A 13,204-nucleotide genomic window follows, 5' to 3' on the forward strand; every position below is an offset into this window, starting at 1 on the left:
TGACCTCGACCTTGGTTACGGCAACCCAGAAGTCCCTCCTCGGATTGACCCTGTGAGACCAAATGGCTCCTTCCATAGGCTCTTTGACTTGTCCTCATGGAGGAAGGTGTCTTTGGGGGCTTATGTTGGATAGTGGAGCCTGCGCCTTACCCTACGGTGTGTTTTCAAAGTTAGGGTTATTAGCAGCTGTCCCTGGCTCCTCCTCCCCCAACACCACGAACAGGAACACACGTGCCAACCTCTGTGTCTGCAGTTCCCAGACGTGCTGCCGGTGTTTGAACAATGTAACAGGATCGACACCTTCTAGAACTATGTGATCTTTATATAAAAGATGATGTTTATGGGCAGATGACTAATGCTGTTGGCTTATGGATGTCCTTTGTTCCTCAGATAGCTTTCCTTCAGGGGCCCTGCTACCCTCAAGGTGGCGAGTGAAGACAGAAGCCACTATTTGCAATCTGCTTGACCTTTGGTCTCAGCGTTTTGGGAATAGACACTCCCTCTGGTTTCTTGACAAATATTGGCCAAGTAAAATCCAATTGAGCAGGTGGACAGTAAGCTCCGTGAAAGCGGGGACCCCTGGGGATTATTGTCACCGCTAGTTTAGTCAGTATTAGAGCTCCCGGTTATTTGTGGATAAATGAATGAATGGCATAGCCTTAGTGAACAGTCCTGAGGGAGAGCAAAGCATGGGGGTGGTAGATGGATTTGGGCCACTCATCAGTTCATAAGAGCAAGGCTCTGGGCCAGTCCAGGTTGCATCCAGAAACCGATGATATGGTTGAGTTTTTGTGATTTGAGAAGAGGTCAATAAAGGAACAACTTAAGTTGGTTCCCAGGGAAACTGATAGGCATAGGAAGGCCACCAAGGGAGGCCACTCTGCCCCTGAACAGCTCCTTTACTGCCCCAGCCTTGAAGGGTGTGGGCACAGAGGAGCTGGAGCTACTCTTGGAAGCCAGAGACCAAGCAAATTATATCAGGGGACAGGAGCAGAGAGACCTTCAGTGGAGGGAGGTGTCTAGCCTGAGGTGACCTGCAGTGGGGCACCAGGGTGACAGATGCCTTTCCTCACTCTGCTCCCCCCTGTGGTCTCTGACTGGTGCACCTGATTGGCCAAACCCACCTCATGACCAGAGGCCAGGGGGCCGGTGGATGAGCCTGCATGTGCCAGCCCCCAGCTTAGGGCAGGTGGGGGAGGATGGAGCTCGTGCCTGCAAAACTCTGTCAGTGTGTGCAGAACACTCTTCTGTTGATGACAGATTTGAGCAGCTGCCATTTGATGCCTCAGTCTCCTCTGGCATCGTGTGGCTAGGCATGGTCCCTGGCATTCTGAGCCAAGGAGTGGTCTGTGACAGGTGTCCCCAGAAGGCCCTTCTGCTCCTGAGGGCAGCATGGCACGGCTACCAAAGCATGTGGCCACTGGGTGAAGGAAGAATTAGCAAATTGGGGATAGTCCTGTGAAAGGTCTTTCTTCCCTTTCCCTTTCTTCAATTGGTCTTTTTTTTTTTTAAGTTTTTATCTAAATTCCAATGAGTTAACATACAGTGTAATATTAGTTTCAGGTGGACACTGGAGTGATTCAGCAAGTCCCTACAGCACCTGGTGCTCATCACGAGTGCCCTCCTTAATCCCTGCCTAGTTCGCCCATCTCCCCGCCAAAATATATAAGGAACTTGCAAAAACTCAACACCCTCAAGATGAATAATCCAATTAAAAAGTGGGCAGAAGACACGAGTAGATGTTTTTCCATGGAAGACATCCAGATGGCCAACAGACACATGAAAAGATGCTCAACATCACTCATCATCAGGGAAATGCAAACCAAACCACCATGAGAAAAGGTCTTTTCCAAAAGTGGCTGCCACAGTGTTTCCTGTCTCATAGACTCTTCTAGAAACTTGCCACTGGTTCAGTTTTGCCCCTTCCCCTTAAACTTGTGCAACCTTGTGACTGCTTCTGTGAAGAGCACACCGGGAGTGTCCTGGTGTGACTTCTGAGGTGAGGTTGGAAGAGGTGGTAGAGCTTTCCCCTATCAGTCTCACTCTGTCTCTGTCTCTTTCTTTCTCCATGTCCCTCCTTATGTCCCCTGGAGTCCTCAGCTGCCATCCTGACTCCTCCAAGGCTGCCATGCTAGGGAGCCCACATCCAGTTAGAGAGACATGCCTGAGGGCCAGCTGTTCTGGCCCCCAATACTGGAATGTTCCTGCCCCAGTAGCCCCAGATAGGAGACCCCAAAAGCCTGTGTATGATTCCACCCTAGCTAACCCCCCCACCCACCCGAGGCCGAGTGGAGCAGAGGCTGGCTCTTCCTGCTGAGCGCTACCCAAATGATACATCTGTGGCCAAACCAACCTTGTCATTGCTGTAAGTCTCCGAGTTTGGTGTGGTTTCTCTGCAGCAATGGACAACAGAAGGAGTAGCCTAAGAAGACATTAGCTTTTTTTGATTCCCTTTTCCCTCACCTCAATGAGACACTTCTGCAGGTTTGCTGTACTCTCTCCCACAAACCAGAGAACGTCAACGTCGGGTAACCACCAGTATTTCTGTAGCATTTCTGTGTGCCAGGCCCTGTACTCAGGGCTTTTCCTCGGGTCCTTCATGTGCATTCTCACAGCTCCATGAGGCCTCCCATTACTGCTCCCCCTCGAATAGCAAACAAGGGAGCTGATGTAGTGAAGAGCGTGGTTATCGTATCCATCCAGGGCGAACCTGTCAGCTTGACCCCAGAGCACATCCATTTCTTGCTTATGGAACTTTAAAAAGCAGATCTCTTTGGGGGTTCCTGGTGGCTCAGTTGGTTAAAGCACCCGACTTCAGCTCAGGTTGTGATCCTAGGTCCTGGGATCTACCCCCTATTCCCCACCCCCCACCCCCATTATGCTCCCTGCTCAGCAGGGAACCTGCTTCTCCCTCTGCCCTTCCTCCTGCTGATGTTTTCTCTCTCAAATAAGTGAATAAAAATCTTAAAATTTTCATTAAAAGAAAACCGAGTTCTCCATGAAGCCTGGAGACTGCTGTCATTCGTTCAGTGAGTCTTCATGGAGCATCAGAGAACTTCAGACGCTATGCTTGGTGGTGGGCATAGGGCAGTGAACAAACAGACAAGATTCCTGCTCTCTCAGAGCTTGTCTTCTAGTTCAGGGAAGACACGTGACGCATGAATAAACAAGACCATAGCAGACAGTGGCAAGTGTCATGCGGATCGCTAGCTACACGGAGTGATGGCATAGAAGGTGTCTGGTTGGCCACACTGGACAGAAATGAATTCTAAGGAGCCAGACAGAGGAGCTTCGGAGTGATCGCTCGCAGAGGGAGGGACTAGCTTGGCTGGCCTTACCTGAGAACACATGTGGCGTGTATTCAAGTACTCAAAGGAAAGCCAGGGTGGCCGGAGCAGCTTTGCACCTGCAGCCTCTCGATGAGTGATGGGCGTTTGGACAGCAGCAGAGGCCTCGTCGTGTCCTGGTTATTGGTCAGCCTGAGCAAGCCCCAACCTCACAAGGGCCCTCTCAGCTAGAATGGCAGTTGCTGGATACGGGAACAGCGGAAGTTGTGTGACTTGTCCTTCCGTTAACATTTTTTAGCAGACATCTATTATTTTTTCTTCTAATTATAAAAGTAATATATGTTTATTATTAAAAAATTTGGAAAGAGAGAAAGAGTATAAAACAGAAGAAAAAAGTCCCCTTACAGGCACCACACACCTTGCCAGTCTTTTTTATCACACCTTGTGCTCATAGTTGAGATCAGATACCTGCTGTCTTATATGGTAGCCAGCAGCCACGTATGGCTATTTAAATTAGTATGGAACTAATTGCAAAAAAAAAAAATTTCTGTCTCTCAGTCACAGTAGCCACCTATCAAGTGCTCAGTGGCCACATTGGCTGGTGGCCGGCACGTTGGCTGGTGGCCACCATATGGATAGCACAGAATAGAATATTGCTATCATTGCAACAAGTCCTCTTAGAGAGCGAGGTGCCAGGTGCAACCCCACTTCTGTATCTTTAAGTGTGTGTGTGTGTGTGTGTGTGTGTGTGTGTGCCTTAGTGCATTTGCATTCCTACCAAATCTTGATTTACCGCAGAATTGATGTTGCCTACTTGATGCCAAAATTGATGTTTGTTTGGATAGCAGCGGCTTGTATGATAACAGCAGCTTCTCTTTATAAGAGAAGCCCATGGAAGATCTGTTTTGCAGCTCCGGTCAGGTTCATCTGGTGTTTGGAATGCTCCAGACGTATTTCCCCAGGGGAGCAAACCAGCTCCTTCCCCGGCGTCATTGTCACTGGCTCCAAGTGATGATGGATGGGCTTGGCCAGGATTCCTCTCACTGCATTGCCACGAATCCCCAGCACGTGGGTGTTCTCCTGGAGGCAAGGAGGCCTCACTACCTTTGGGCCTAGAAGGGGACTTAGTGAGGGGCCCTCCCTGGTAGAACCAAGCTGGCGTCCGCTTGTGCTCCAAATGCATGGCCATTCACCGTGCCTGCTAAAACCTGCCTCATACCCATGCATCCAACCTGGATTCTTTGAGTGAGCTCGGTCTTTGCTGGCCATAAATAACCATGATTTCCTGATGCCTGGTGAGGATTGCTACAACACCAATTTTGGAGCTTTAATCATTTCTGAATGAGGTAGGGTCTCCAGGGGCTCTTCCTTCACCAGAACTTGGCTTAGAAGCTTTAACTTGAGGGGAAGATGTAGAGGCTTGTCCTCTGCAGCCCAAACAAAGGTTGGTGTGCCTGAGGTGATCATAACTGTTCCAGAATGGGCACAGCCTGTGTCTCAGACCCACTCAGTAAGAACTCTACACCTATGATTTATGGATAATTTATTTTAGCAAAGTTTAGGGATCCTTTCCCCTACTTCTTCCTTTCATGTCTTAGTTACTTTTCAAGTGTGTTTTGTTTTGTGTTGGGAATGTGCACCCTTTCCAGATGCGGATGTTAGGAGCTGCTCCTTGACTTTTGGAGACACGAAGTGACGTACACAGTCTCCCTGGCCACAGTCTTTCCTTGGGCAAGTATAAAGGCAGATGAGATGAGGGTCATATGAGAGGGTCATGAGCGTACATCACCCCACAGGGTAGCTCACAGCAAGGTCTCTGATTAGGAGGCCGGACCAGCAGCACCTCCGCTAGGTTGTATGGTGGTGGACATAGTCATGAGAGCGTGGCTTCACATTCTGCTCAATTCTGTAAAATGGGCCACGTATGGAGGAAGTGAGAGGCACTGTTTGGCATGCGTTTGGGCCTTAAAAACTCTCAGTGCAACAACACATGTCTTTTGTTAGCTGTCATGTGGCGTGACTTCCCTGAGTGCCTGAGTCCCAGGAAGCACGGCTGCTGACTTGTGATCTCCAGCGGGCTCCTTCGTGGCCAGATGAACGAGGGGGGCTGTTCGCCATCCCAGGTGGAGGCTGGGGCTTGTTGTTACCATGACTGTTGGAGAGAAAAGGATCCCTTTCTGCTGGTGTCCAGACCTACCTACTTCCCTCCTTCCTTCTCTTCTCCCCTCTTTCTCCCCCATCCTTCCTTATTACATTTTAATTTTACCTTTTATTACCATTTTACTTTTAAAAAGATTTTATTTATTCACTCATGAGAGACACACACACAGAGAGAGGCAGAGACATAGGCAGAGATGCGGAACTCGATCCCAGGACCCCAGGATCATGATCTGAGCCCAGTATCATGACTCAACCACTGAGCCACCCAGGTGCCCCTTATTTTCTCTTTTCATCATAAACTTACTATAGTCTTGTTGTTGAGTCACATGGAACTTTCTCAGCTTTCACTCTGACAGACAACTCCCTTGTCAGAAAATGTTTTGGGGGTAGTGACAAGCATAGGGGACACACAGCTCTTAAATGACTCTCAGTTACTGGGGCACATGCTGTGGTACGACTGTGCCTCCCATGCTGGGAACAGAAAACCAAAGAAACTTAAGGAATAAAAACACTCATAGTGAACATCAGCATGGCCAGTTACACGTGACCCTAGGCAATTTATACAATAGTCATTAAAGATGTCGGTTTGCTCCCAATGACTTTTTGATTAAAATCCTATGCTCAGGGGGCACCTGGGTGGTTCAGTTGGTTAAAAGTCTGCCTTCGGCTCAGGTCATGATCCCAGGGTCCTGGGATCGAGCTCTGCATCCAGCTCCCTGCACAGAGGGGAGTCTGCTTCTGCCTCTGTCTCTGCCATTCCCCCATTCTTGTACTCCCTCTCTCTGTCAAATAATAAATAAAATCTTAAAAAATAAAAAACTGTGCTCAGAATTCCCAAAGGCATTGGTTTGTCAGAAAAATCTCCACAACCTTGTACGTTGCTCATTGCCACCCCCACCCCCCAGCTTTCCTGTGGGTTCCTTTGCAGAGCGGTCAAACCAGAATGCTATTTTGGGCGTCCACTTTCCTGCGTCTGTGGGGACAGTGCTGTCCTTTCAACTCCTTAGTTAACCCCAAAAGATGTTGTGTGGCCAGTGGATGCTGGTGGACCCTCCAGATGCCACAGTCCTGCTGAAAAGAAACTGTGGACAGGAGCCACAATCTAGGCCATTTGTGACACGGTGGATGTTTGAATGGCCCTGCCTGCTGAAATTTTCCATGTCTTTGATGTAGAAGAGCAGTCACGGGCCACTGAGCACTTGTTTGAGCCTCCGACAGGACACAGAGCTATTTTAGAAACGGTCTTCACTTAACCTTCAGGGTCACCTTGAGGCACATCTCCCCGGAGGTATCAGGTGGGCCTCCGTCCGGATGACTCTGGTACTGTCCTGCCCAGACCAGACGTTTGTTGGCTTTGTCCTCAGAGGAGCAGCATTAGATTAATTCTTTCTAGGTGCCTGCTGGTGGCTTCCGTTTTGACTCATCGGACATATAGCTCCGGGCAGGACAGCTGATGTTAGAGGGAGCTATTCCTGTACGAAGTCCTAGAAGCATCCACACCTGGACTGTATTTTTCTAGTTCCCAACAGAACTGTATTAATAGAATGAGGCAAATATCATGTCCTTCCTTTTTTTTTTTTTTTTGAGGGTCATGGTAAAAAAAAGTGGCCACATGGGTTTGTACTTTGTGTAAAACATTTGTCGAGGATATTATCCATCATGTTAAATGTCTAATATAATGATATGCGTGGAAATTTCCTTTTTGTTCAGAGCTGGGGAAATTGTGTCTCTACTGATGAATTTGTAGGATTAAAGTCAGATAGAAACTACCTAATAGATCATGTTTCACCTTGTGCTTTGATTGCTATGAAGCTCAGAGATAATTTTTGTGCTCAATTGAAGAAACTTTAGGTTTAAAAATACGGCTCCCACCCTTCTTTAGCTTTTATTGTTCGTGTCTTGTTCTTTGAGTTGGTGACAAAGTATTTTGAGAGGCTTCCTCTACTGCAGTCATGCTTCTTACGATGAGCCCTATCAAATTGTTTTTGGAAATGGGAATGGGAGAGAGACCAATAATTTGTTCTAGAGTTTCTCCAGTTGCTCATGATTTGTGCCCACCACTAGTTATGGAGGAGGCTTGAGGGGGCAAGGGAAGAGGATACAAAATAATTAAAGGAAATTATGAACAACACAAGGAGGTGGTCCCACACAGGGAGGGACATTAGGTGGTCATGAGGTGAGCAGTTGGGCCACCATGGAGAGTAATGGGAAATGAGCTAGGAACCCCCTGCTAAGATGAGATAGGGTGGGGCCGGGGAGCCTGGTTTTGAAGACCAAGTCCATTTAGGACTAGGTTAGGTGATTTCTCAGAAATTTAGGTTTTTGAATAGAAGTCAGATAAGATGAAAGTGTGATGTAGAATCATGACATATGTGATGCCTGGGGTTGAGATGAGAATGGAAAGATCTGCTAATAGGAGGTTGTAGAAATTTAGGCACAGTTGATAAAGACCTAGATTTGCAGAGATTGAGAAGGAAAGAACTCTGAGCTATGATGTTAAAATAGACCCAGAGCATTTTGGACTCTCATTCAACCAAATGTCAAAGATGATCCCCCAGCTGACTGTCGGAAATTTGTATCAGGCCCTACTGTGGTCTGACTTTGAATCCATCTAGGCGTTGCTTTGGTGTAGAGTGTTTACATCTAACACTGAGTTACGGTGAAAATATGAAACACTGGCATTTTGGCATTCTTTGCTATTGCTCTGCTATTGCATTATAGCTTTTTGAGGTCAATGCATCATTACATATTTCAATATTAAAATAATCACACTGCTGATTATATATCCCCCCAATATTATATTTCATTTTCTAATAGAAGTTTTAGAGAATCACTAAATAAAATGTTAGCAGTTTTAAATCTCTATTTTTGGTTGTTTGGCCATTTCCTCAGTGACTGCGGAGCCCTGTGGTTGGCCAGCTTGGTCTGTTATCTGGCTCGTACATTAGTGGACTTGGTAACCAACCCTTGGAACATTGACTGGCTTTCTTGGAATCACCTGGCACAACCCTTTTTTGTTTTGTTTTGTTTTTGGGATCTTTCTTTAATTAGTGTTTTAAATCTGGCAAGATTTGCTGTCTGGAATTCATTTTCTTACCTTGATGACTTTTCTTAGGATCTCAGCTTGGGTCATCTGGTGATGGCTTCTTCCTTAGTTTTCATAGGCTTTCAGAATCAGATCCGGCTGGGCTTTAGCCTTAACCACTGTGTTTCATGCCAGAGAACTGCATGGCATTCATAGTGTTCACTAACATGTGACTCTGTAAACTGGCACTTAGGTTAAAAGGCCACACTTAAGTTAAAAGGCCTGACCCGAATCAGCATGAGGGATCTGAATAAAGGGAAGTTATTGAACTACCTCTCTTGGTAAAAAATTCTAAGGCGTGCTCAGTGGAATATATATTTGTATTTGTGTATACGTGTGTGTATTTTTTTTTTTTTTTTGCACAGGCTCCAGTTTTCTTTTTCATTTATCTAAAAATTTAGAGTTAGATATTGCTAGTGCATAAAGGGGAATTAAAGCCAAATAACTCAACACATTATTATGTTGAGAAAGAATTAATTAATGTCAAGAACCCAGTAAAGCAGAGTAAGAAACCAGGTCTTCTGCCCCAGGACCAGTGCGTCTTCGTTGCATTGTACTGTGGCCCCAGGCCATTAGGCTCTGAGAGTGCCTTCCTTCTACCCAGGTAAAGGAGTGCAATATTCTTCGCAGAACACCTTGCTTTCACTTTGCGTGCCAATTTGTTTTGAAGGAAGGCAGTGTGAAATAGATGTAACATGGACTTTGGGATTTATCAGCTTAAAGTTGATTATTTGACTTTGTGCCTGAGTTTGCTCATCGTGGCATTAGGGATGAGCATAGCTAACTGGTCTCTTTGGTCAGTTTTTTTTTCTGTTGCTTCTAGAATGGAGCCTTCCCCCAGAGGACTCATCTACTGGCTCCAGTTCTTGGCCTTAACCATTCTCGATGCCTTGGATCATGCTTGCATCCTATCAGTGTATGCAAAATGACCCTCAGTGAAAACTCTGCTTATTTTAGCAATTTGCCCTTGACTGCTGAAGTTGAGCAAGTTGCTTGCTCAAAGTATACTTCAGGGATAGGCTAGGAGGAAATGCCTGTTCTGTTTGGAGCAAATCAGTATTGAATAGAAATCTTTGCAGTTGAAAAAAGAGACAAATGCCCAAGATTTTACAAATCTTCTCAAAATCAAAGCAAGCCAAGAACAGAAATGGAAGCAAGGATAATGAAGCAGTTACTTGTACAATGCCAGTTAACTTCAAGGAGTTTTTTGAATGTCAGATTCATCTTGAGTATGGAAGGACAAAAATAGAAAGATCTCTTCATCTAGTCCCAGAACTCTTGTAGAATCTCTTGCAAATTTGTTCTTTGAGACTACCGTGTAGCTGAAGTTGTGTTTCAAATAGGCCCCAATTATCAACCCCCATTGCCACCTGTGCTACACATGGAATACAAGATGGATCCTCTGTGGAGTTCAGGGAGGAATAAATGGAATCTGGCTACCATGTATCACTAAAGAAATGCTGCACACTTACCTTTCTACTTCCTGTAACCCATAGGAGAAATAAAAAGTTCAACTATATCCCCTGTGCATAACACTGTCCTTAAATCTTTTTTTTTTTAAATTTTTTTAAATTTTTATTTATTTATGATAGTCACAGAGAGAGAGAGAGAGAGAGAGAGAGAGAGAGAGAGAGAGAGGCAGAGACACAGGCAGAGGGAGAAGCAGGCTCCATGCACCGGGAGCCCGACGTGGGATTCGATCCCGGGTCTCCAGGATCGCGCCCTGGGCCAAAGGCAGGCGCCAAACCGCTGCGCCACCCAGGGATCCCTTTTTTTTAAAGAAGATTTATTTATTAATTTTGAGAGAGAAAGAGAGAGAGAGAGAGAGAGAGAGAAAGAAAGAAAGTAGGGGGAGGAGCAGAGGGAGACAATCTTCAAGCAGACTCCCCAGAGCCTGGAGCCTGACATAGGACTTGAACTTACGACCCGTGAGATCATGACCCGAGCTGAAACTAAGACTTGGACACTTAAACACCTAAGCCACCCAGGCACCCTCCCACCTTAAATCTTAATTTTCTCTACAGTGAATGACTTATGACACTTTTCCACATAATCCCCTGGATGCATTAGTGAAGATGCTAGATGACAATGAAAGAGGTAAACAGATGGCATTTCTGCTTTGTATAATACAAACAAGGTTTCATCTTACAGGTATTATTTTTAAAATTTTATTTAACCATGAGACTGAACAGTTTGATACATTTGAGAAATGGATGCTTGACTTTGTACTCAGGTTGTCTGTACAAGGTCCAGGTGTGTCCAATTATAATTTTCCCCAAGAATGCCGCATGCAAACCATTTTGTTTAGATAAATGATGACTTTGGTTTGGTCATGTGCTTAGGAAGTGAATGCCAAGACAGGTCATGGGATCGAATGGGTAATGGGAAACAATTGGCTTTTGAATGATTTTTGCTTTTAGCATTATGTGAAAGCCCTTTTGATTGACTTGCAGCATAGAATGGTGCTTTAATTGGGAAGGAGCTCGCACTTATAAAATCCCAAATCTGTTACATTCTCCACTCCACTTTCTTTTTTAGTGGGTAAGATAAAGAGCTAAGAATTAAACTGTGGTGGGTTTTTCTTTTTGTGTTTCTCCTCGATGAAAGCTAAACATTCTGGTAGGAAAAAGAGCAGCTGAAGGTTGCTTTTAGTCCGATTCCATCGATCAAGCATCTACTTGGGGGCAAAGCACTGGGGAGGCTCAGAGTCCCCTTTCTCAGAAAGGTGTTAGGAGCACAGAGTTCTAGAATTGGAGGGGATCTTACCAGCTTTCCAGTCCCAACTCCCTCAAGCTACAAGCTAATAAACCAAGGTTGAGAATATGCAGATCTGATCTGTTCAAGGTCACAGGGCTCAGCCACAGAGAGCCTCGTTTTCTTATATTAGTTCCGTTTGATATCAGGACATTGTTTTTCTTTATTGTTCCCTCTCTCTGACGAGTCTACTTGATTTCACAGGCTTATTCATTTTGTATCCTCCTTAGCAGGTTTTAGAGCTTGACTACTTGAAGACGAGTTTGGTTTAACTCTGTGGACCTGACGAGGCTGGTGTGTCGATTCCAAGGTCAGAAATACGTTCTTATCTTTGGCTTTGCAGGAGGCTGGGCCGGTTCTAGATTATGGGTTTATCTTAGACTGGAGGCGTTCAGGTGGGAGAGGAGAGAACGTGGGTATTTGCTTTATTCTCCAGAGTCCCTGTACGTAGTGGACCCAGACTCCCTCCTTCCATGTTTGGCTCTACCACTTGCTAGCTGGGTGACCTTGATCAGGTTATTTTGGTTCAGTTTGGCCATCTGTAAAATGGGAGCAACACCATAATTTGTTATGTATAAAACCCTTGGAACAGTGTCTGAAAGATAATGAGTACCCCCTTAGGGTTACTTATTATTCTCTTTGGGTCTACCTCTGTCTGGCAAAAATGTCCCATCTTCGTAATGCTGCTCAGGATGGTAGTCAGTGAACTAAGCATAGCCTGCATCTCCGCTGGGTGAAGTGGCCTTGGATGTCTTTGCTGACTCTGGAAGTTCTGCCCCGGTTCCTCTGACTACAGCATGTCCTTCTCTAACCAGTGACATTATTGACCTTCTTTGTCAACTTAGCACTTTGGGGGATAGAATACTTCTGCAAAATTGACTCAAACAAATATGACTCAACTTAGTGCCATAGATGATCGCCAGTCTTTGGCTATAACCACACGATGCTAAACCAAACATTAACTGAATTAAAAGTTTTCATACTTCTAGCTCTTATATTGACATTTTGAGGATGTAGCCATGGAGTTCTGTTTCTGTCTTGATTGTGAATCATGAATCTTAACATCAATAAATCGTGCATTGGGTTGGCATTTTTTTCCATTTTCTCAAAGGGGTCATGCTGGCATGATAGCATTTGAATGTTCCATGTAAACATTTAATTAAAAAACAGGTTTGTAGAGCGCCTGGGTGGCTCAGTCAGTTAAGCGCCTGCCTTTGGCTCAGGTCATGATCTGGGGGTCCTGGATTGAGCCCCCATTGGGCTCCCTGCCCAGCAGACAGTCTGCTTCTCCCTCTGCCTCTGCCCCTCTGTCCTGCCTGTGCTCTTTCTCACTTTATCTCAAATTTTAAAAAATCTTAAAAAAGAAATCAGGTTTGTACTCCTGCTAACTTATGTTGCTCTGATTTTAAGGTTACTTTGGGTAGGTTTGACTTTCTGCTAAATTATAAATCAAATATTTATTTTCATAACATTTGCTTTCCTTTCATGATTATCTTTCTTAGGAAGTCTTTGCTTTAGTCTCTCTGATATTTTATGCTGGACTGAGGATCATGGTCCAGGTCATCTTTCTTGAGGAAGTCCTTAAAGAACTTATTTTTGCATAGCCAGTTAAAATCAGGTCTCATTTTTCTGCTTTTTTATTTTATGATCTTAGAACTTTAAGGTTCAATTTGTGATCACTCTTGGGCTCTACAGAAAGCCTCAGCACATAATGTCCTGTCACAATGACTTTGGTACAGAGTGATCAGTTTTTTTTCTAGGCCGATGTACAGGAGATTTGGGGAGGCAGTTTTCCATTTGTATCTGGTTGTAAAATCTAGGCAACTATCCATAGTATGGATATTTATGAGCTACCACTTGTAACTACCTTTATAGCCACAATGACATCTTTAGCATGAATAAAGGACTTTGTTTCATT

The 13,204-nt window shown here is 45.1% G+C and overlaps 1 protein-coding gene across 1 annotated transcript in view; it reads left to right on the forward strand.

The window, feature by feature from the left end:
- The window catches only part of DNER (delta/notch like EGF repeat containing), a 314,162-nt gene that overhangs the window by 46,171 nt on the left and 254,787 nt on the right, over window positions 1–13,204 (forward strand). The gene's annotated exons all lie outside the window — the stretch shown is intronic.

The sequence above is a fragment of the Vulpes lagopus genome, chromosome 8, assembly GCF_018345385.1.
Source record: "Vulpes lagopus strain Blue_001 chromosome 8, ASM1834538v1, whole genome shotgun sequence".
Lineage (NCBI taxonomy): Eukaryota > Metazoa > Chordata > Mammalia > Carnivora > Canidae > Vulpes > Vulpes lagopus.